This window comes from Zophobas morio, unplaced genomic scaffold (genome assembly GCF_036711695.1).
Source record: "Zophobas morio isolate AGI-343-1 ecotype UQ-CSIRO unplaced genomic scaffold, CSIRO_AGI_Zmor_V1 ptg000005l, whole genome shotgun sequence".
NCBI lineage: Eukaryota > Metazoa > Arthropoda > Insecta > Coleoptera > Tenebrionidae > Zophobas > Zophobas morio.
The window spans coordinates 12,538,417-12,561,743 of NW_026972110.1; the positions used below are offsets into that span (position 1 = coordinate 12,538,417).

General features: G+C 32.0%; 1 protein-coding gene and 1 long non-coding RNA gene across 3 annotated transcripts in view; both read right to left on the reverse strand.

Annotated features, from left to right (window-relative positions):
* The window catches only part of LOC135122766 (uncharacterized protein DDB_G0290685-like), a 252,442-nt gene that overhangs the window by 117,829 nt on the left and 111,286 nt on the right, over window positions 1-23,327 (reverse strand). The gene's annotated exons all lie outside the window — the stretch shown is intronic.
* LOC135119682 (uncharacterized) lies at window positions 2,019-3,606 on the reverse strand. The gene is made up of 3 exons (XR_010278328.1): window positions 2,708-3,606; window positions 2,375-2,570; window positions 2,019-2,061 (listed from the first exon to the last, which is right to left on the reverse strand). It is a non-coding gene; the product is annotated as an uncharacterized LOC135119682 (long non-coding RNA).

The window sequence follows — 23,327 nt, forward strand, 5'->3', positions numbered from 1 at the left end:
GATTTGTTCGCACTGGCAATGTCAACAAAGGGAAATCTTCTGGGAGACCTGCAGTATCTGAGGAAGTTGCTGATGATTTGAGAGAAAGACTCGAGCAGAATCCCCAAACATCTTTGACAAGATTATCTCAACAGTCAGGAGTTCCCGTAACCACATGTCACAAAGTAGTGAAAAAACGATTGCATATGCATCCTTACAAAATAACTACTGTGCAACAACTTTTACCAATAGATCCTCCACGCCGCGTAGAATATTGCAATTGGTTTCAGAATACTTTTCATGATGACGGGTTACTGGATCTTACATTTTTTAGTGATGAAGCATGGTTTCATTTATCTGGCTATGTCAATTCGCAAAATTTTAGAATTTGGTCCGCGGAAAATCCACATGTTTTTGTAGAGACGCCTCTTCATCCTTTAAAAATTGGAGTATGGTTGGCAGTTTCTCGTAGACGAATATATGGACCTATTTTCTTTCAAGATACTATGACTGGAGAGAGGTATAGGCAACAGATTTTGGAACCATTTATTCAACAACTTGATGACTAAGAGCTGCAGTTAGGGTACTTTCAACAGGACGGCGCGACTGCACACACTACGTGCTACATTGGAATATTTACAACAACATTATGACGATCGTGTAATAAGTTTAGGAGTGCAGCATGCATTTCCACCACGTTCCCCAGATCTTACGCCATTGGACTTTTCAATATTTGGATATTTGAAAGACAAAGTGTTTCAACGGCAAATGAATAACTTGGCAGAGTTGCAACATGAAATTGAACAATGGGTTCAAAGCATTGAAGGAAGGATGTTACAGAACATTTTTGAAAGTAAGAAAAAGAGAGTGAATATGTGCCTTGAACTAAATGGTGAACATTTTCAACATTTACTGTGATGTTTAACCACAATAAATTTGTTTGTTTATTCCATTATGAATTATTTTTATTTTTAACAACAAATTGACTATCAGGAATGTTGGAGTTCCGCGCATGAGGGTAACAAATTACGCCCGCGTAATTTCAAATGTTCAAATTCTATGTGGGTGACCTAATTTTGCATTGAAACGAATCTGTACACAAAAAAAACAACAAAAATCAAAAACTAGTCTTTAAAATTAGCAACGAAAGTATATTTTGAAGCTTGATACTTAAAATGAAATCACACTACGTTCTAAATACCTATTTATTATGTACAATAAAATTTTTGATAGAACTGAATGAAATCTCAAACCGTAAAAACTCTGATTATTATTATCCGTGTCCGTTCACCCATCTGGTGGTCCTTGATTTTATATGACTCTACGATGAGGGTTTAGAAGCTACCCAGCAGTCAAAGTTATATTTGGATTTTTATCTTTTACGTTTATACATTTTCGTTGAATACGTACTTTTGTGGCGGGAAGTGAAATATTAATTTTGTAATATACTATTGTTTTGTGGCTAATTAAAGAATTTCGTGTAATTTTTATGAAAAGGACAATGGACAGATAAAGTTCTATTATTTTATTAAGTAAAAACAAGCACTAGACATGACAAAACACATTTCAGTATGAGCATCCAAAAGTTTGAAGTGTTAACAAAATGTGCTTATTGTGTGAAATAATTTCAAGTACAAATCGACATCTGATATTTTCACGGCGACAATTTCAAAAATATTAAAAACTAGCAGAATAATTTGTCCGCTATGCTTTGAAAACTTTCAGCGTTTTCACTTATTAACGAATCATTTCAACATCGTTTATAACATTGAGTTGGAAGTAAAGGATCTACAATTTAAGAAAACGGAAGATTTTTTTTACACGAAAAGCAGATTTAGAGTTAAAAACTAATTCTTTTATATGACGAATTATTATTTTCTACTATGAATGTCAGAAGTAATCTAGCAAATTCTGTCAGTAAATGTAATATACGAGCTCCTAAAACTAGTGGCAGTATCAAAATGCAAGGAGTCTGTCCTTCACGAATTACAGCTCACTTTGATCATTCTTCCTCAGTGGTATTTGTTCAGTTTATTGCTATTCATGTTGTTCATCACAATGATCTTCGCTGTCAACCCCTGACTACAAAAGAAACGACATATCTAGTTGAACAAATTCGCACTGGTCTAACACACGAAAAAGTAATTGAAACTGTTAAAAATCTAGAACTCAGTTCATGTACCAGATTTAATCTTCTGACTATGAAAGACATTCCCCACATTGCAGAAAAAATAATATATCTGGTAAATGAAGTAAGGAAAATCTTGTTGTGCATCAGAACATGAAAAATTGCACAAAAATGACTGCATTAGCTTCCATGTACAGTGGGCTGGAGTATATGTTAAAAAAATATGGCGCCAAAATCATTTGTGTAGATGGTACACATGGGACAAACCTCTATGACATTGAATTGACCACAAGTCCATGTGTTAGATGATAAAAATATTGATTATCCAGTAACATTTATTCTGTCCAACTGAAAGGACACCAACATATAAGAGGTTCTGGTTGGTGAAATAAAATCATTAATATCGGTTTTGGTACCCAATTATTTCATGACAGATGATAGTTACAGCTACATATTGGAATGCCTGGAATAATAAATCAGATTCTTACAAAATTAGATTATGTATTAAAAGAAACAGATGAAAATAAATTTATAAGACTGAAGCAAGAGCTGCTTAAATTTTTGGTAAAAAGTAAATTTGTGAATTATTTAAACACTTACTACTTTCAAAATAAAGAGCGCATGAAGTCATGGGCCCAGTGTTATCAAAAGAACGCAGGCATTAACACCAACATGCACGCCAAATCTTTGCACAGATCTTTGAAATACAAATATTTTGGTGGTAAACCAATAGAGGGCTGGAAACATATTTAGACACTTTGAAGAAACTACTGAAGGATACATCTTGGTCAAGAATTTCATCTACTTTATGACTTACAGCTATTCACCATGACCTTTTGGTCAGTAAGTCCCATAAACTTGCCACCCAGACAAGTTTTGATAATGTAGCTAAAGAATCTGCTGTAAAACATTTAATGCACTCACAAACCAAAACTAATTTTCATGAAGTAGAACTGATGGATAGGAAATGTAGTTATCAGACATTAAAATGCGTTGTTTGTCAAATTTGTATACACCATTAAAGATACTCTTGCTCTGAGTTCTTAATCAAAAATCATCTTTCTAAGCACATGCATCTGGTGTCCATGTATATAAAGGCATATTTAACCACCAAAGGCCCTTGGTCCCACTGGTCATCAATGCGCCTTCAACTTCTGAAAAACAGTTTGAAAATGAATTACATTTGCGCTTATCTAACTCCGTAACATCGCGCAGAACACGCGCTTCTCGATTTCGCACAAACTGTTTGTGCAAAGCTCTTCTACAGCATCTTTTGATCACGTTCCTCATCTTCAAATGTTATGCAAATGCTTCCTTTTGCCACAAAAATTTGTTAAATTTCGCATTCGTGCATTCTTTAATTGCAGCATTGCAGCCGTTGCTAACATAACCTAACTTTTTATGGTCACCAACGCGTGCTAACTTTTTGAAAGGACACACGGGCGCTTCGCCTCCTGCACTTCATTACAAATATACTCCTAAACGTGGAACTTCTTTTTCCGTGGATAATTTAGTTATTGGAATTTGTGCGTGTGTATATCAACAGCCAACCATCAGCCAACCAAAAATTTCACTTGTTATCGCCAGTATCGCCTTGTTATGTTATTAGTCACATGTGTATTGACGCATGCGTTTTCGATATTTAATCATGAAGCATTTAGGCAACCAGTTATACAGATGCATGTGGTGCTTGTCGTGCCCAAGGACACATTTAGTAAAGTACACATAAAGCGAAAGGCGGCACACATCCATAACCTACTGCGACCCTATAATCATTTATGAAAACCCTGTATAATTGGGCTGACCATGGTGAAGTTGTAGCAAATAAAGGCATTTTCTCTTTGAGGAACCTTGTGTACGTAATTCCCCTTGAAACAGTCAAATTAGCTTACTTTTCTTTAATTCAGTCACATGTCGTATGGAATATCTTAGTCTGCGGTCATTCTACTATTCGTCACAGACTACATATTTCGACTACAACTTCGAGCTGTGAGAATCACAAGAGGGCTGGGATATCGAGAAGACTGTAGGTGGGTTTATAATGCATTAAGTATTTTAACTGTGCCGAGTTTGTTTATTTATCAATCTTTACTCTATGTTAAACAAAACATTAACTTATATAAAGTATATGGTGATATCCATGATCATAGTACTAGATATAAAGAAAATATTTGTCAAAACAAATTGAGACTAACTTGCTCTAGAACCGGTATTGCGTATCATGGTATTAAATTTTATAATGTTTTAACGCATATTATAACTACATTGATTTCCTAACTGATAAGAGTAGTTCGTCGCTTTCAATTCCGTAGTTATTCTTGATATATACTGTGCTTATTTTAATGTTTTAAATTATTTGTGTAAAACATGTTTGTGTATTATACACCAATATAGTTCAATTATCAATTATTATCAATTATCAATCGTCAATCATGAAATAAATAAAGAAAAGAACGGTCAAAAGAATTACACAGGGGGTTTAGCTTCCAATGAATTTAGTAAATAATGTCATTATGTCCACTTAAAATAAGGTACAACTATTAAGGGGTAGATTATTTTACCCTGTTAACTAGTTTTGAGAAAAGAATGTTTTTAAAAGTGTGCTTTCCAGGACAACGCTTCCGATCGTAAGTCTTTGATAACTTTGATAATACAGTTACAAAAATAATTAATAAGATTATTTAGACTTCCCCTTGAAGTGAAACCCGACAATTATATATTACAAAAATTGGTCGCAAGTTATTTCAACATAACTTCTTTCGTTCCTGTATAATACAATAAATCCAAATTTTTCGAAAAAGATTTGATTTTGTGAATTTTATTTTTTATGATAACCTTTATAAATTAAAATAAAGATATGTAGGTGATGTTAAAGTAAAGTTAAAGAAGCGTACTACGCGTTTGTTTCAAGTGAGCTTTTCCATTTCGAAATTTTGTGATGACGTCATCAAGAGTTTTACAACAACACATATGTCAATTTGGATCGATGCAGTGTAATATTAATAACAACAGTACTGCATTCCCAAATTGTCGGGAAAACTGAATGAGTCGTTATTGATTCAATCAATACACTAAGTTAGATACCTCATTCATTAATTTTTTTGAGTCACCGGTATAACAATTTCTAAAACTATGATTGCATTGATAAACTACAAGTTAGAGTCATAATAATTTGCACATTTCACAGAAGATTTATTAAGTAAAATTTCAACATGACGTCATCAATTTTTTGTGGGAGAGGATAAACGAATACATTTTGATCAACGATTTACCATCATTACAATAACCTTGATCAACGATTTACTACGATTACAATAACTTTAAAATGTTGACAAGTTTTCAGAGCACAGCACAAATTGTAAATTTCGGATATGACGTCATCCTATTGGTGCTGGGGATGATTAGCCAAATTGTGGTTACCGTTTTACCATCTACATGGTAGTCTTAATATACATATAAAATTTGGCATCAATCGGTCCGGTAGTTTCGAAGATTATGTATCTACTAAAAATCGGCACAGACAGACAGACAGACGGACAAACAGATAGACAGACATATAGAGCGGCGACAGACAGACGGGAACAGGGGACCAATTTTTCCTATTCTAGGGGTCATGAAAGAAGACATGGACGTGACAAGTCGTTCAACGTTATTATTTAACTCAAAGTTTGATAACTAAGTAACAAATTAATTAATTTATCAAAAAGTCAAATGAAGCCGCACATTAATAAATTAATTTTATAGTTAACTAGATGTAAATCATCTATTAACACTGTAATACTGTATTAAGATTTTTGCGACACCATCATAGTAACGTTGTTTTGCGGCGTCGCTAAATCGTCTGGTAATTGGTCTATAAATTGAATAGAAATTTGTTTTGAAATACTTAGTTCACCGTTTTCTATGTAAAACCATAAATCTATCAATAACTCATCGTATATATCATGCCGTTTGTAACGACGCCTTACTAAGTGGTGTAATACCAAAAAATAACTTGTTCTGTTGTTGACTTTTAGATCGTGCATCTAAAATAACCAGGGTATATGTCTTGTTTAATTCTCGAAATATTGTAACTCTGAACAAAATGCAATTAATTTGTTCTCGTGCAGAAATGAATACGCCAACAATAAATAAATTTAATTAATGTAGTATCTTGTAGTTTGATATTATAAAACATAATGACCTAAATTCTTTTTTTTTTAATTGAGATGGATTATTTAATTGCATGTCAAATTGCGCATTTCAAATCAGCCATTATAACGACAGAGCAGCAGGCAAATCCTCCCAAATGGAAAACTCCACGTTCGTATTTTACGAGCTGTGAAATGATAAACCAAATACAATTGGACATTCGTCAAAGTCATTGTATTGCATAATTTTCTAAGTTTATCGCTTGTAGCTTCAAAAGGTGGAAAATTAAAACAGCAAACCTTAGCTTCTTTCTACTATTTTGTTTTACTTAAGGGCGATTTTCAAAACCCAAAAACAGTTAATTAATTACTGACATTCCAAAACCTGCGTTTGTTTCGTGTTTTCTTTTGAAGTTTTTACAAGGAAAATGTGGAAAGAAATATTTCGTTTGTATAATATCTCTGGTCTTTGTTGTGTTTTTATTTGTACTGAAAATTGCAAATTACGGTCTAAAAATTCGTATCATTTCGGTGACATTAAAACTGTTTGTAAAGCAGATCACATTCTCTGTAAAACGTTAGACGGGCGTGGAGTGCATTATGCAAAGTGTATTTTAAAATGTAACATTATACAAATTTTATTTATTTATTTGACAATAGGCTCACGTACAGCCGGAGTTGTGGTAATACAATTTGAGAATAGTGAACGGCGATCTGTCTCCGCGGTGTTCTTGAGATCTGGGGGAATAAAAGGGGAGTTGTGATCTGTCCCGCCCCTTGTCAGCTCTTGGAGCCACTTTTACCTTAACAAGCGTCAACCTTCCATATTTTTACCATATTTTAAAGGAATCACTTACTTACTTACATCCGCCAAGACAAAGGCGTATTTATCAAATATCAAACAATTACGAGTTTACAGATCAATGTTCTTGGAGCCGTTCCAGACGAGCGAAGTCGAAGAAGATTCAATTTGGATCATTCTGAATATGCAAACTAGTTGGTAACTTGATTGTAACTTCGAATGAATAGCGTCGGAATTTTAAAGCAAAAATTATCTGTCGCATCAACATTTTATAGCGTGCAAACAATTACAGAGAGACACGAAAACATACCCAACTCAAAAACAACACCTAATAAAATATTAAAATGTAGAGATTGTGAGTTATGTAAGTTAGACCGGCACATGACTGTTCCAAGTGGGCTAAACTTGTGCAGACGACAAACTGGACATTCGCACGCAACTACATAGATTTTCAGCAAGAAACTCATTTTTCATAATTATGTTACAATGTTGCGTACGCTCTCCTTTTCTTCCACGGACTACTTTTAACAAAATTAATGTTTTTCGTTCGCCTCTAAAGTTACATCGACTGACTTCCAAGAGCAACATTTTCGTAACACATTACGCCTAACAGTAAACATTTAAACGTAATAGTTACCAAAAACACTAATGTCTCTTGATTCCTTCCGAAACTGCCGCTGCACAAAGGTTCGTCTCGTCTCTTTTTTTGCGTATAAGAGGGTGTAGGTAAAAACGGGAAACTTTACGTAGAAATCCAGGATAGGTGCGGTTCTTCGTAACAGGTCACAGGGGTAGAATCTTTTCTCCTATGTACTTGTTAAAAGTGGTTGGCACACTCTGGTGCCCAATTATTGCTGAAAGAGCTGACCTCTGTGAATACAACTTCAGAAACGAGGGTGAGATAGCGGTGTTTTATTAGATTTTATTATATGAGAGTAGTAAACTTTGAGACTATTTAAATGTTTAACTATGGGTTAAAATTTAGTCAAAAGCTAAGTTAATACACATTATGGAAACTACATATGAAATAAATTCAGCAAATTACGAACTATTAAAATTTCAGAGTTCCAAGAGCTGATTTAATTTGTAATTCTGCCTTCTAACGGCGTGTGTATGTAATATTTTTGTTTATTAGCCCGACAGTAAGAGGGGAATATTGTTAATAATAAGGTCCACTTCACGAATAACTAAATTAATGGTTTTTCGACGTTTGACAGCTTCTTTTTAAGGCCACAGTCCCCATCTTTTTCGCTGTGGGGTCTTCAATACATTTTCAGAATTAATATCTCCATTATTAACAGACTTATTATTGTTATGAAATTGTAAATATACCTTCTTGTTCACAACTTTCCCAATATGACGCAAACGTAGTTTTCAGAAAAACAGTCTTTTTGTTGAAATTTGTTATCACTATTTTTAAAATTCAATACATATCTCAGTTATTTATGGAAATTTCTGAACGTGGTTTCTAAAATTGTTTTGCGCTTACAAATCCCGCATCAGAATTCATCTGTTCATCTATTCTAAAAATTTGGCGACTTATCTTTTGTTGTGTAAAAATTACTTAAAGGTAAAATTAAGGTCTGTAGTAAGTAGGTAAGCATTATATTAGGATCCATGGTTACTTTCATGTTGTTTCTGTTTCATAACCCGCAGAGTGTGAAAAAATTGGTCTCCCGTTTTTGTCTTTTCGTCGTCAGCCTATCGACTGTCGTTTAATCGATTTTTACTAATCTCCGAAACTACCGGACCGATTGCTATCAAATATTAGATATGTGTTAGGAATATCGTATAGATCGTAACCAACAATTTAATGATTTGACTTCAGAATTTTTGTACTTATTATAAATTCTATTTAAATTTTATAAAATAATATACTCCTGTATTTGTGCATTCCGATCCCCATCCCACAAAAAAAAACAAGTTTATAATAACATTTTATAAGTATAAGAGCAGCGCAATAGTAACGATCCAATCGCTTAATGGTGAGAGTGTTGTATTAATGCCGAGAAGAACGCAGAAGTCCCCGGTTCAATTCCCCCATGGGATGGACCAATTTTTTTCTTACCAATTTCGCAAAATAAAAGTTTATGATTTTTCGAAGATGTTAGATTTATTGGATAAGGGCGACGGGATTTCTGTTTAAATAATCTTAGACCAATTTTTTATGTAGTTTCGGTCATTTCTCCAATACACTTATTTTATGAGGGTTACCTTTAAAATGATCTGTATATTTACACTTATGTAGTGAAAATTGTACTGACTAAAGTTCAAATTGAAATTATTGCTATCTTTACTTGCTGTTGTAGGTTAAACATAAAACTGTAAATGTATATCAGCAGAGAATTATAAAAGCATTTTTACTCTCGATCATAGGCTAGGGGAGTAGTCCAGAAGGACCCATCTGACGAACGACTAATCTATGTTTGGTCGACGTTTCATTTCACCTAGAATGCGCAAAGGTAGGTCGTCCTTTTCTTCCGTCTGTCTTTCGTCTATGGCGGGTTTTAGGACAAATTTTCTCTCACACTATTGGACAGATGACTGTACAATTTTTGTAATTTTTTTTTAAACATACATATAGTTAAAAATCACAATTCATCAGAAAATTTTGCCAAGTAAATCCTTGGTAAAATGTGGAAAATAACATCCGTTTTCGATTGCATTTAAAAATGTTTGTGAAAAATGCGCTTTGAATTACAAAGTTATTTGTGTGTAGTGAGCTAACGAAGTATTGTGAAAAAGCCCAACTAGTAAACGTCTACTTTCATGGTTTCTCGACACTTCATGACCCTCAAAGTATGAAAAAATAAGTCTGTCTGTTTGTGGTGCCTATCCGTCGTCGGTGTCGATTTTTATTAAACAGATAATCCCCAAAACTACTGGATCAATTGTTTTCAGAACGTATGCTAGCAATATCGTGTGAAAGGTAAAACGATGACCAAAATTTGTCTAACCGACTCCACCGACAAATTGATGACGCCACCTCAAATTTTTACATATAGTAAATGCTGCTTAAATTTTATAAAATAACATATAGTCCAGAAGAATTCTTTTAATTTTGGTAAGATATAAAACGGCATGTTGCCATTTCTGTTTTCATTAGATACACTGTATTTACACAGGCATTCGTTTCCGCCCCTAAAATGGTAAAAAGTGCAGGTATTCTTTACCTGTATAAAAACAGTTTCTCGGCGGAAGTCAAAAACAGGAACACACTGGATCAGACGTTGGAATTGGTACAATTTTATAATACCTTGCCAAAATTTAAAGAATTCTACTAATCTCCTGTGCTTGTGTTTTTATCTTAGAGATCCAGATTTTCAAAAAAAAATCCAAATTATATAATATTTTATAACAGTTAATAGCAGCAAGGGTCGAAAGCAGAAATCGTTGGGTCAATCCCCTCATGGATCACTAATTAATTTTTCTTACACTGTGACTGGTACGAGTATTATCCATATTTTTTAACTTACCGGGTTTTCATAAAATAAATAAAATTTCGCAAAATAAAATTTTATTAACAAGTTGAAAACAAATCCAGACTGTACTTTATGCGCGAGAGAAATTCTGGGTCATTATTTTAGAACTGTTTGCATATGGTGTTTAAAAATTAATTTGTTGTATAAACAGGGTGTTTATTAAATATGCGGCAAAACTTCAGGGGATTATTTCTCGGATTATTTTAAAAATTTTTTGTCCTTGAATAGTATTCGGAAAGACGTTTTGTTTCGAAGATACGGGGTGATAAACGTAAAGTAAAACCAAGGTCTATTGCACTGGGACTACGGAGTACAAGAAATGTCCAGAAATAAATTTCCATAGTAACTATAATCTGCTAGTCTACATTACCTCTGTGGAAAAAAGAAAAAGGGATAAGAAAAAACCCGAACATTTTTGAAAAAGTTTGACAGTCAGTGAGGAGCAGATTGAATCCTAGTTTCTGAGAACAATTTTCGCCAATTCTTGTAGATTAAGAATTTTTACATGTAATATGAATTAATTAACTAAGTTTTTTGTTCAATAAGTTTTTATCGCTGTGTATCTTCGAAATAAAGTGAGTTTTCGAAGATTATCCAAAATCAAAAACTTTAAATTTAACCCAAGGAATAACACCTCGAATTTTTGCCGTGATTTAGTAAACACCCTGTATAACACTATTATTTATTTTAAATGAATATAGGCACTGAATATGAGAAAATATTTACAAATTACCATTTAATAATTTATCTAAGAAACTAGACTTATTGATGGACTATGTCTCAGGGGCGATTTGTGACTAAATAAATTTAGGTTACATTTTAAATATTCACAAAATTTAGTTCTTTAACCGATTATATACATTATTAAATTAATTTCATTTAACAACTCCTTTCACTTCCAGTTACGCAGAAAAATATCATAATGGTCAATTCATTTTTTGACGAATGTAGTTTCAAACTTGCTTGACATTTTACAGCTTGTTATTTCCCAAGCGTAAGCTAAAGAAGTATAGTAATCGAGTCCATCGGCCGAACTGCCACTTTCATATTTTCTCGACATCTCATGACCTCTATAGTACGAAAAAAGTGGTCTCCCGTTCCCGTCTGTCTGTCCGTCTGTCTGGTGTCTGTATCCATTTTTATTAGACTAGTAATCTCCGAAACTACTACACCGATTGTTGTCACGTTTGTACGTATATTAGGAATGTCATGTAGATGGTTAAACGCTAACTAAAACTAGTCATTTGTCATTTCCACCACCAATGGAATGACGTCATCTCCAAAATTTATAATAAAAAGTTTTGTTAAATTTTACTCCTGCACTTGTGGTGTGTGAATCCATGTCGAATTTTTACCCTAGACATCCAGAATTTTTGGAAAAAATTTAAAACTGAATAACAATATTTTGAAACTCCAAAACCGATTCCTGTGAAATCTTGTAAATATTTTAAGGTTATCGTAATCATGATAAGTCACTAAGCAAGTTATTCGTTTATCTCCTCCCAAACAACTGATGACGTCATCTCAAAATTTTGCCGAATAAATTCTATCCAAAATGTGCAAAATATGATGAGTCTATACTTGTGATTTGTCACTGCATTAAAAGTTTTTAAATTTCTTATACAGGATGATTCACAAAAATTAATTAATGAGTCAATTTATTTCATTGATTAAATCGGGAACGGCTCACTCCGTTTTCCTGAAACAACTGTTATCATTAGTATTACACTGCAGTACTACACCTATCCAAAGTCATATACGTGTGTTTGAAAAATGTTGATGGCGTCATCACAAAATTTTGCAAAGTAAAAACTCATTCGAAACATACGCGTTGCACGCTTCTTTACATTTACTTTAACATTATATACTTACATATTTATTCCAACTTATAGGGGTTCTCATAAAAATAAAATCCGCAAAATCAAATTTTATAATTTTTCGAAAATACTGAATATGTTTCGTGGTACTTCAGCAGCGAGGTAAGTTCTGTCGAAAAAACTTTCGATCCATTTTTTTTCTCATATTATTAACGAGATCATCTTTGACACGAAGAGATAAAATATACCGAGATTCATCTTTATATATAAAAGGCAATGTTCCGACTGACCTATCAATGCCCAGCCCAAACCGCTAATGCTAGAAAGTTGAAATTTGGAGAGAATGTTCATTTTATATTGGAGACATCGTTTAAGAAGGGATTTCTCGAAATTCATCCCCTAAGAGGGTGAAAAGGGGTGGTAAAATTTGTATAGACCAGTGGTTCGTAAACTGGGTGCCGCGGATCCCCCAAGAAAGTACCGTGAAAATTTTATAATGATTTTAATAAATATAAGCACAAAACCAACTTTAAAAAATAATAATTGATGATCTGATTTTATTAATATGCTACAACTGTGCAGTAATGGAAAATGTGTTCTGAACATGTTAATTTTCGTCATACTGAAGTAAGATTGCTGTCTAAACGCCGTGTTCTTTCCCGATTTTGGGAATTAAGAAAACAGATATAAACGTTTTTTGAATCAGAAAATATTGAACTATTTTTTGACCTCCTTCAAGACCACGTTTGGTGTGTAAAACTAGCAGATTAAACTAATATTTTTGAACACTTAAATAAAATATGTAAATTCAAGTATGCAAGGTAGAAATGAAAATATTTTAACCTCCAGTGAAAAAATTTTGGCTTTAAAAGACAAGCTTAAATTATGGAAAACAAATATTTATAAAACAATCTTAACATCAATTATATATTATACAATCATGTGATAAAGTGTTTTTGAAAATAAATTAGTTACAATTAAAACTGTTCTTGGCGGGGTGCCGCCAAATTTTGTTTAATATTTTAGGGTGCCATCAATAATAAAAGTTTGCGAACCACTGGTATAGACCAATACTTCTGTAAATTTAAATTTTTACGTGAAACTTGGCATCAATGTTCTCACGCAAATAATGAAACACGTATTTCAGTATTTTCCGAGATTCAACCCCTAAGAGGGTGAAAGGGGATGCATATGTAAAACAATATTTTTATGGTAATGTTTACTTAAAACCTGGTATTAATGCTTTTCAATACAAATAATGAAAAACGTATTTAAACATTTTCGGAGATTCAACCCCAAAGGGGGTGAAAAGTGGTGTCTAAGTTTGCGCTGCTAAGTTTGCATAGGAACAATATTTCTACCATAGATTGAAATTTGTACGTGAAACTTGGTATTAATGCTCTTCAACACAAATAATGAAACCCATATTTAAGCATTTTCTAAGATTCAATACCTAAGGGGGTGAAAAGTGGTGACTATATTTGTGTGGGAAAAATATTTGTATTGTAAATTTAAATTTTTACGTGAAACTTGGTGTTAATCGTATCCAACACAAATAATGAAACCCGTGTGGCGACACAATAATACGTAGTAGTAAGGGAAGAAAGATAAGCTCCTCCGTAGTCTAGTGGTAAGGGCACCCGCCCGGCAGACGTTAAACGTGCTATTCGATTCAACCCCTAAGGAGTTACTACTGGCTAAATTTGTATAAGAAAAGTATTTCTATTGTAAATTTAAATTTTCACGTGAAACTTGGTATTAATGCTGTTCAACACAAATAATGAAACACCTATTTAAGCATTTTCCGAGATTCAACCCCTATGGAGGTGAAAAGTGTTGGTTAAATGTGTATAGGAAAAATATTTCTATTGTAAATTTAAATTTTTATGTGAAACTTGGTATTAATTCTTTTCAACACAAATAATGAAACACCTATTTAAATATTTTCGGAGATTCAATCCCGAAGAGGGTGAAAACTTTGTATAGGAAAAATACTTCTACTGACTCACTCAAAGAAGATTTAGGTAGAAGTGAAGAATGTCTTTTTAGCTTAAAGTGCCTTAACCAAATTTGTTATAAATTGTTTCCTACTTTTTTTTACTTCCAAGGCTAATTGGAATTGTATTTAGATATTTATATTTTTTATTAATAATATAAATATATCATTAAAATGGAGACCACCAAATAGTGAACATTAACTTTCTGTTTCCAAAAGTGACGATAATAATAGTGATGATTTACAACACTTATTCTCAGAACCATTGTTTCTTTTGTAAATTATTATCATTATTGTAAACCCACAGAATTTATTGGTGGCTTCCAACAAAGTCTATGTTCACAATTTAGCGAACACTACTTTAATCTTGTTCAAAAACAATTTACTACACATCCTTTAAATTTATTTAGTGTATTAATTTCTTATTTAGTACCATTCCACCAGTCTCTTTAGAACAACTGCATTTTAGTTAAAAATTATTGACAATTTTTTTCTAAAGTCTGTTCCCTTGTGACTCGGCAGTGTTCAAAACCCGTAAGCAATGTTATCATTTATCAATTATCCAAAAAAGGATTTTACACAAATTATCATAAAGTTTTTGTTATTCCGCATTTATTCGTGTTCAAATTTGGTTTTAATATATTAAAATTTCATAGTAAATCGAATTATTTCTTGGATTTTCTACTATAATCATCAGTGACAAAGTTGCAGATTATTATGGTCTAAAATAATTTTTATAAAAAAGTAACCGCTTCATCAATATAAATATTTTCGAAATACTCTCATGATGTGATAAAAAACCAAAAACGCAATTTTAAAACTATCAAAATTCAAGAAATAATTCGAATTCGAATGACAAGAATTTTATGATAAGTAATTTGTGTAAGACTCATGTATCAACTTCTTCAAAAATCGCCAGGTTTTTGGATAATTGAAAACACCGCCGCCTATTCTCGCATTTAGAATTCATTGCTTTCGAGTTTTGTATGCTGTCAAGTCAAACCAGAACGCGCAATAGATTTCGCGAAAATTTCCAGCTCAAAAATCAAGCACGTTATTTTGAATTTTTCAATAAAAAAAATCTAAGACATTGGGAAATTCAAGTAAAGTTGAAATTTCAGTTAGAGTTTTTGTATTCCACACTTTCCCTGTAGTCGAGTCACTTCACAGTATTCAAAAGTACAAGTACATATAACTGTCCTTTATCATGTAAATATAACTGATTTTTTTTCGTTTCAAAATCACAGCTAGCTCTAATGGTCTTTTTCTTAACAGGACATTGTTCGTCAGTTTTAATAATTTCGAAGAACATTAAACCAAATTAACTTAATTGCAGCAGGAATATCCCTGAACACGTATCCATCATGCAATTACAAGTCCTTTTTTTCCATATTTATCACACATCGTTGCATGTTTTGCGAACTTTCCGCCATAACATAATGCCACCCATGACATTTTAGATTTCCATTCCGTGTTTCTCTCTAAAACGACTGCACTCTCTTTTAGTAGAGCTAAAAAAATTTAACTCTTTTTCCTGAATTAATGCATGTTGAGAGGCATGTGTTTCCGGTGGCCGTCGAAAACGTGCATGACAAATCCCGAGTGCCTCGAAAGCTCGTGATGCCTCGCCTCAGAAAGCTGTAAGCTTACCTCTTCTGCATAAGCGGAGACATATTTTATGTCGCAAACTTCATGCATTACTGATGGCAGTTTTACCCGAGGCGGGACGGAGGTGCTTTAAATTGGCAACGCGTTGCCGTTTGTTTTGGAGTATTTTGCTTTTGCGTGGATTTTCGTTAGCGACATGGCAATTACTTAATTTTTGGGCCGCGGAATAACCCCAAAGTACAAATCTAATTCCATCAAATATTTAAAACACATCCCAGACGTGCCCGGATACGTGTTTTACTTCATTTTATTGATGTATGTGACATATACGACCGATGTTTTTGACGATGTAGCCAAATTTTATTTCGCGCGAGTTTTACTATCTACTGATATAATTTAATTCAAAATCGACCTCTTGGGCGGCCTAAAGTCAAATATGATTTACTGCACTGTATAGCCACATACGACATACCTCAATAAAGTTGCGCGTAACTGTATTTTCAGAAGTTGCCAAACCATCAGAAAAAATATAAAAGTTAGTAGTTTAAGTTCTATAATAAAATAATACCTTTTACTGTCTATTAATAACACTAAAACGTAAACATAAAAACACATAAAATCAAAACTGAGCAGTCGAAGAAGAAATATTTAGATGTTTCAGGTAATACATAAAGGTGGGTTCATAAACAACACCCATTATTTTATGAAGTTTAAATAGAATTTAGCTAGCAAAATTTAGAGATGCGGCATTGTGGATGGTAATAAAGAAAGAAATTTTGATTAGAGTTTAACTTGGTTTCTAAATAACAGTAAACCAGTTTGTAATTTTTTAAAAAACGATTGTTAATTCTGGAGATCTAGCCGTTCACTCTATAGATCCGCGGGTTCCAATGCATCTATTCGAGAAACTATTATCTAGTTAGTGCTGAACGAAAACAACAAGACGAAGGAATACACCATCTTGTTGACACAAAATTGGGCCAGCTGATTTTTTTTACTCAAATTCCAAATAGAAGCTCTTTCGAAATTAATAAAAAACGAAAACAGTATAATCTGCAGTTATGTCGCCAAAGCTCGTTGGCGACGATTTCTCTAAGCTTAATAAATAATATTATCAAATTTTTACTTCCTGAGTGTACCCTAAGAAAGTGTTGTAATCATTTGACGACTGGCTACTTTTATGTTTTCTCTACATTATATAATCTCTGAAACTACTAGAGCGATTGTTGTCAAATTTTATATGTGTATTCGGAATATTTTTACCCAAGACATCCAGATTTTTGGGAAGATAAATCAAAATTGCAAATGTTTTACGGTTATCGTAACCATAATAAATCATTAATCAAAATTAATTCCTTCATACCCTCCCAAAAAATTGATGACGTCATTTCAAAATTTTGCCGAATAAATCATGTCTGAAATATATAAAAGATTATGATGCCATAACGGTGGTTTATCAATGCACTCACAGATTTTAGAATTACTAGAATTACACTATATATATCTGGATCTATTTACCTTCGACCAATTTTTTGATATCACAATTTTTCGTGTTTTCATTTTCTTTAATTTTTCAATTTTTTAATTTCTTTATTTCTAAATTTGTCAATTATTCGTCTCTTCCATTTATCGATACGCAATTTTTCAATTTTGTAATTTTTCGATGTCACAGTTTTTTATTTTTGCATTTTTCCATTTATCAATTTTTAATTTTTTGATTTTTCAATTTTTCAGTTCCTCTCTTTTCCATTTTTTAAATTGTGCAACTTTGCAATTTTTGGATTCCTCAATTATCAGATTTTCCGTTTTTTTTTTTCATTTCGTTATTTCGATTTTTCAATTTTTGGTTTTGTTCAATGTTTCAAGTTCTTGATTTCCAATTTTTAGACATTTCAAAGTTTTCATTTTCTACTTTTTCGTAATTTCATTTTTGTTTTTTCAATTTTACAATTTTGCAATTTTTTTGATTCAAAAATTTGAAAAATCGAAAAAATACAACATCGAAAAAAATTTAAAAATCCAAAAACGGAAATAATGAAAAACTGTAAAATCGAAAAAGTGGAAAATCGAAAAATTTCAAGTCGAAGACCTGATGAAACGAAAAATTGTAACATTGAAAAACTAAAAATGGAGAAACTTAAAAATCGAAAAAATTTATGAATCGAAAAATTGAAAAACCCAAAAGTTTTAAAATCGAAAAATTGTAAAATCGATAAAATATAACACAGAAAGATCGAAAAATTGAGAACTTAAGTATCGAGATATTGAAAAGTTAAAAATCTAAAAGTTGAAGAATCATGAATAAATGAAAAATCGAATTAATGAAAAAGCTTTAAAATCCAATAATTGAAAAATTGAAAAATTCTAAAATCATACAATTGAAAAAGTGAAAAATTTTTTGAATCGAAAAGTTGAAAAATCGAGAAATTGAAAAATCGATAAACTGAAAAACTAGAAATTACAAAATCGCAAAACTAGACACGAAAAGTTGAAACAATGGAAAAATGAAAATCTAGAAAGTTAAAAACGAAAAATATTAATGAATAGAAAAATTCAAAAAGAAAAACCGAATCGAATAGAAAAATCAAATATCCAAAAATTGTGAAATCGCAAAATTATATAATCGTCAAAATTGTAAAGTCGAATAAATGTGGCATTGAAAAATTCAAAAATTAAAAATCGAACAATTAAAAATCGAAAAATTGCAAATTCGAATCAATGAAAAAGTTCTAAAATCCAATAATTGAAAAATGGAAAAATCCTGAAGTCGTAAAATTAAAAAAGTGAAATTTATTAAAATTATAATTATTACATAGGTATCTAAAATAAAAACTAGAAAAACTGCTTATCAAAAATAGAAGCAACGAAAAACTGAAAAATCGAGAAAATGAAAAATCGAAAACCGAAAAAACGAAAAATTAAAAATTGTAAAAGTTAAAAATCTGAAAAATTGAGAACAGCAGAATTGAAAATCCCAAAAATTGAATAAATCGAAACATTTCATATTGAAAAAACGAAGAGTGATAAAATCAGAACTTTGAAAAACCGAAAAATTGAAAAAATAAAGAAAATAAAAAACTGAAACGAAAAACTGCAAATCGAAAAATCAAAAAATTCAAATATCCAAAATTGGAAAATCGGAAAATTGAGAAATTTAAAGATGAAAACTCGGAATTACTTATTGTAAGATCGAAGAAACAAAGAAAAGGAAAAATTGTAAATCGAAAAATTGAAGAAACCAAAAATTAACAAAATTGAAATTGAAAAAACAACAAAAATTTATAAAATCCGAAGATTCAAAAATCGAAAAATTGTAAATCGAAAATTTGAAGAAATTATGAAAAAATGAAAAATTAATCTCGAAAACTCGAAAAATTGCAAATCAAAAAATTGAAAATTCGAATTAATGACAAAATTTTAAAATCCAATAATTGAAAAATGGAAAAATTCTAAAATCGTAAAATTGAAAAAGTGGGAATTTTTAAAATTATAATTATTACATATCTAAAATAAAAACCAGAACAATTGCAAATCGAAAATTGAAAAAACGAAAGACGAAAAAATCGAGAAAATGAAAAATCTAAAACTGAAGAAACGAAATATAAAAAAATCTAAAAATTGAAAAATCCAAAAATTGAAACATTTCATACTGAAAAAAAGAAGAATGATAAAATCAGAACTTTGAAAAACAGAAAAATTTAAAAAAAAAACAATAAAAAACCGAAACGAAAAACTGCAATTCGAAAAATTAAAAAATTAAAATATCCAAAAGTTGGAAAATCGAAAAACTGAAAAATTTAAAGATGAAAACTCGAAATTACTTGTCGTAAAATTGAAGAGACAAAAAAGATGAAAAATTGTAAATCGAAAATTTGGACAAATTATGAAAAAACGAAAAATTAAACTCGAAAACTCGAAAAATTGCAATTCGAAAAACTGAAAAAACAAAAATAATAAAAATTGCAGAATTGAAAACTTCAAGTCAGAAAATCTGGGAGAGTGTCATTTACGTCACTGATTTTAACTTTATAGAGGTTATCAGAAAACAAAAATCGCAATTTTTTTTTTATAATTTTTCAAAGAAGCGGGATTTGTTCGGCTGTGCTTCAAGGGCGAGGGAAGTTCTGTTGAAATAATCTTCAACCAATTGTTTCTTGTTACATCGGGACTCACACTTTTCCAGTAAAAACATACTTTCAATTCTGCTATAAAAACATATAAAACTCCGATCTCCTTATCTAAAAAATTTAATTCGGATTTGTATCTCCGATCGAACAAAACTATAATTTTACCGTCAGCTGAATCAGCTCAGAGGTGAAACTTGTCTCAAAGAATCGCATCATGAGAAAGGGAATATCGTCACATAAAAATTTCGCCTTTATAATTTTGATTTTACTCATTTTATAAAAATATATTTTCCTCTAATGCATACTCCCTTGCCAGGCAAAGGAGATGACTCTCTACTCTTTCGCTCTACGCAGAATGAGAGGAAAACGTAACGTTATCATCAAGAAGCAAAACTTTTTCAAAAATGCAGCCCGTGACCTCGATATCAGATTGTGTTTCCACAAAAGCAGTTTTTTAATAAAAGAACACGTAAATTTGCTTCCGCGCTTCCGTAGTCTGGTTCGGAATTTCTTAAGAAGTGCTCTGCAGCGTTCTCAGACGACACCCCTAAAATATAGCGACATAATCCCGCCTAGATATGGCCACATATTTATAAGGTCGCCACTTTGTCATTCCTGAAGTTTAGATTGGATTTTATAATATATGTGCTCCGCCCCTACTGGTGTTTCGCGAATAAAGTATAAAGTAACAACGCAGAAAATTGCTGAAAGATTTAAAAGAGCAACAACCCGTTCAGGATAATTCTGGCGATTTGCGATCATTATCGTAGCGAAGTGAAGAAGGAGTTGCCGTTTTAAAGTCCCTGCGGAGATTTTGTCACGTCCGGAAGGCTCAACTTCTCAACTGGGGTCAATTCACGAATAGAAATAGGGGGTGTTTGGGGCTGGACTGTTTCTTGTATGCATCTACAGACTGACTGTCCGCTCCTGAATTTATTATGACGAGCCATTTTCTAAATGGAAATTTTACATATTTATAAATATCTACGCTTTGCTGGTGGTACTTGTTCTCGGCTATTCTTGTTTCAGGGTTTATGAAATGGGAAGGGAAATATGTCAAGTTAAGAAGCCAAACGATTCGTTACTCTCTTCAAAAAACGAAAATAAATTATACATAGGAAACAAAATTAGTGAGAAGTTTACATCTGCTTTTGTTTTATTGCTTTTTTAGTTTTAATTAAGTATAATGCACTTATCCATAATTAATGCAACTTTTTATTTTATTTTTTATTTCTGATTTGAATCCTATTAAGTCTAGGAACATCCATGTAAGAAAATCTTATCTTTAATTACTTTGTAGCGGGCGGATTAATAATATTAAATTTATAATCGATTATTATCTTCAATAAAACTGAAAATAGCTACCCATAACTTTAATTTTTAAATGTATATATTCATTATAATCCTTCCTACGTTCTATAGAACTTAAACTTGTGTAACGCTTGGGATAAATCGTAAATACATGTCACTTTTATGTACCCTGTAGTTGGCACCAATTATTGTTTTAATTATTATTATTATTAATTATTTATTATTAATTATATCTGAAGTTACTGATTTTTTTTACTTCCACGAGTTTGTGAATCTCATATTGTTTACATATTTTCATACACATACAGAGTTGCTAACAAGCTAATTCGTATTAAACCACAATATGAGTAAAGGATCAGTACAAAAAATACTCAAACGGGAAAAATATCATCCATACAATATTCAATTACTACAAGAATTGACTGGGAATAACGTTGATCAGAGAATCGAAATTTACGAAATAATGGCAGACAGACTAGACCAGGATGGCAACTTCATAAACTAAATATTATTTTCTGATGAATCTACTTTTTGTTTGAATGGGCATATTAATCGCTATAACTGTAGATACTGGTCCAATACAAATCCAAACTGAATGGAGGAGGTTCATACGCAGTACCCCCCAAAAATGAATTTTTTTGCGGCATTATTGGTCAGCACATTGTAGGCCCCTCCTTGGTTAACAGAAATTGAACGTTAGACAAATACCTGCAACACTTGTAACAAAGTATTATACTCCTCTACCTAGATAAATATTTCCCAAACATGAAAAACCCAAATTTATGTGCAGAGTTCATCTGGTTTCATCAGGATGCAGCACCACCTGACTTCAGACGTCCAGTACGGCGTTACTTGAATGGAACTTTTCCTGGAGGGTAGATAGGACGAAGGGAAGCGATTGAGTGGGGCGCTGGGTCACCCGATTTAACCCTACTTGACTTTTTTTCTGTGGGGTTATGTAAAAAATCGAGTTTATGTTAACAAACCACAAAGCATCGAAGAACTCCAAGAAAGATTATTAAATGTGATTGCTGATACTCGTTCTATTATTCTAACAGATTCATTTGAAAACTTTGTGCAACGTATTTACTATTGCCAGGAAGTAAATGGAGAACATTTCGAACATAACATGCTAGAAGATAATTCACTTACTAAATGGAGCTGTACATTTTGCAAATTAAAAATTGTATCTTCTGATGCAGATTCCAATAACTTTGACAGCTCTCAAAATATAAACCTCCCGGTGGATAAGTTTAAACAATTGGTACAATCAATTATTCGTGCTGAATTAAAATCTGCTATTACTAAAATAGACCTTATGGAATCACGGCTTCAAAATCTTACAACTGAAAATAGTCTTCTTCGTGGAGAAATAGAGAAATTAAACAAATTATGCCAAAGCAGACCAACTTCTGAGTGTAACTTGACTCCTACTGATGTCAGTACTAAAACTTCTTATGCTGACGCGATTGCAAAAAATTCGCAACAAACTGTAATTGTGAAGCCGAAAGACAAAGAACAACCTATTAATAAAACCAAATCAGATATCTTGTCTAAAATTAACCCCGTTGAATCTTCTTTAAATATAGGGAAGGTTAAAAATCTTAAAGAGGGAAGCGTGTTACTGGGTTGTGATGACGTCAGTAAATTTAAGCAACTTTCTGAGACTAATAAATTATACAATGATTATGATATTAAAGTAGTTAAAACCTTGCGTCCACGTATTCGAATTGCGGGAATCTCTGATAGTGTTGATGAAAATAACATCTTAAAATATCTGGTTAAGCAGAATGAAATAATTTTTGATAAAGACAGCGAATATAAGTTGATAAAATTCTCTAAGATAAAAAATAATGAAGACCGTTTCCAGGTATTAGTAGAAGTAGATGTTTCTACATACAAAAGAGCACTGAGCCTGGGTCACTGTCTCATAGGTCTAGATGGTTG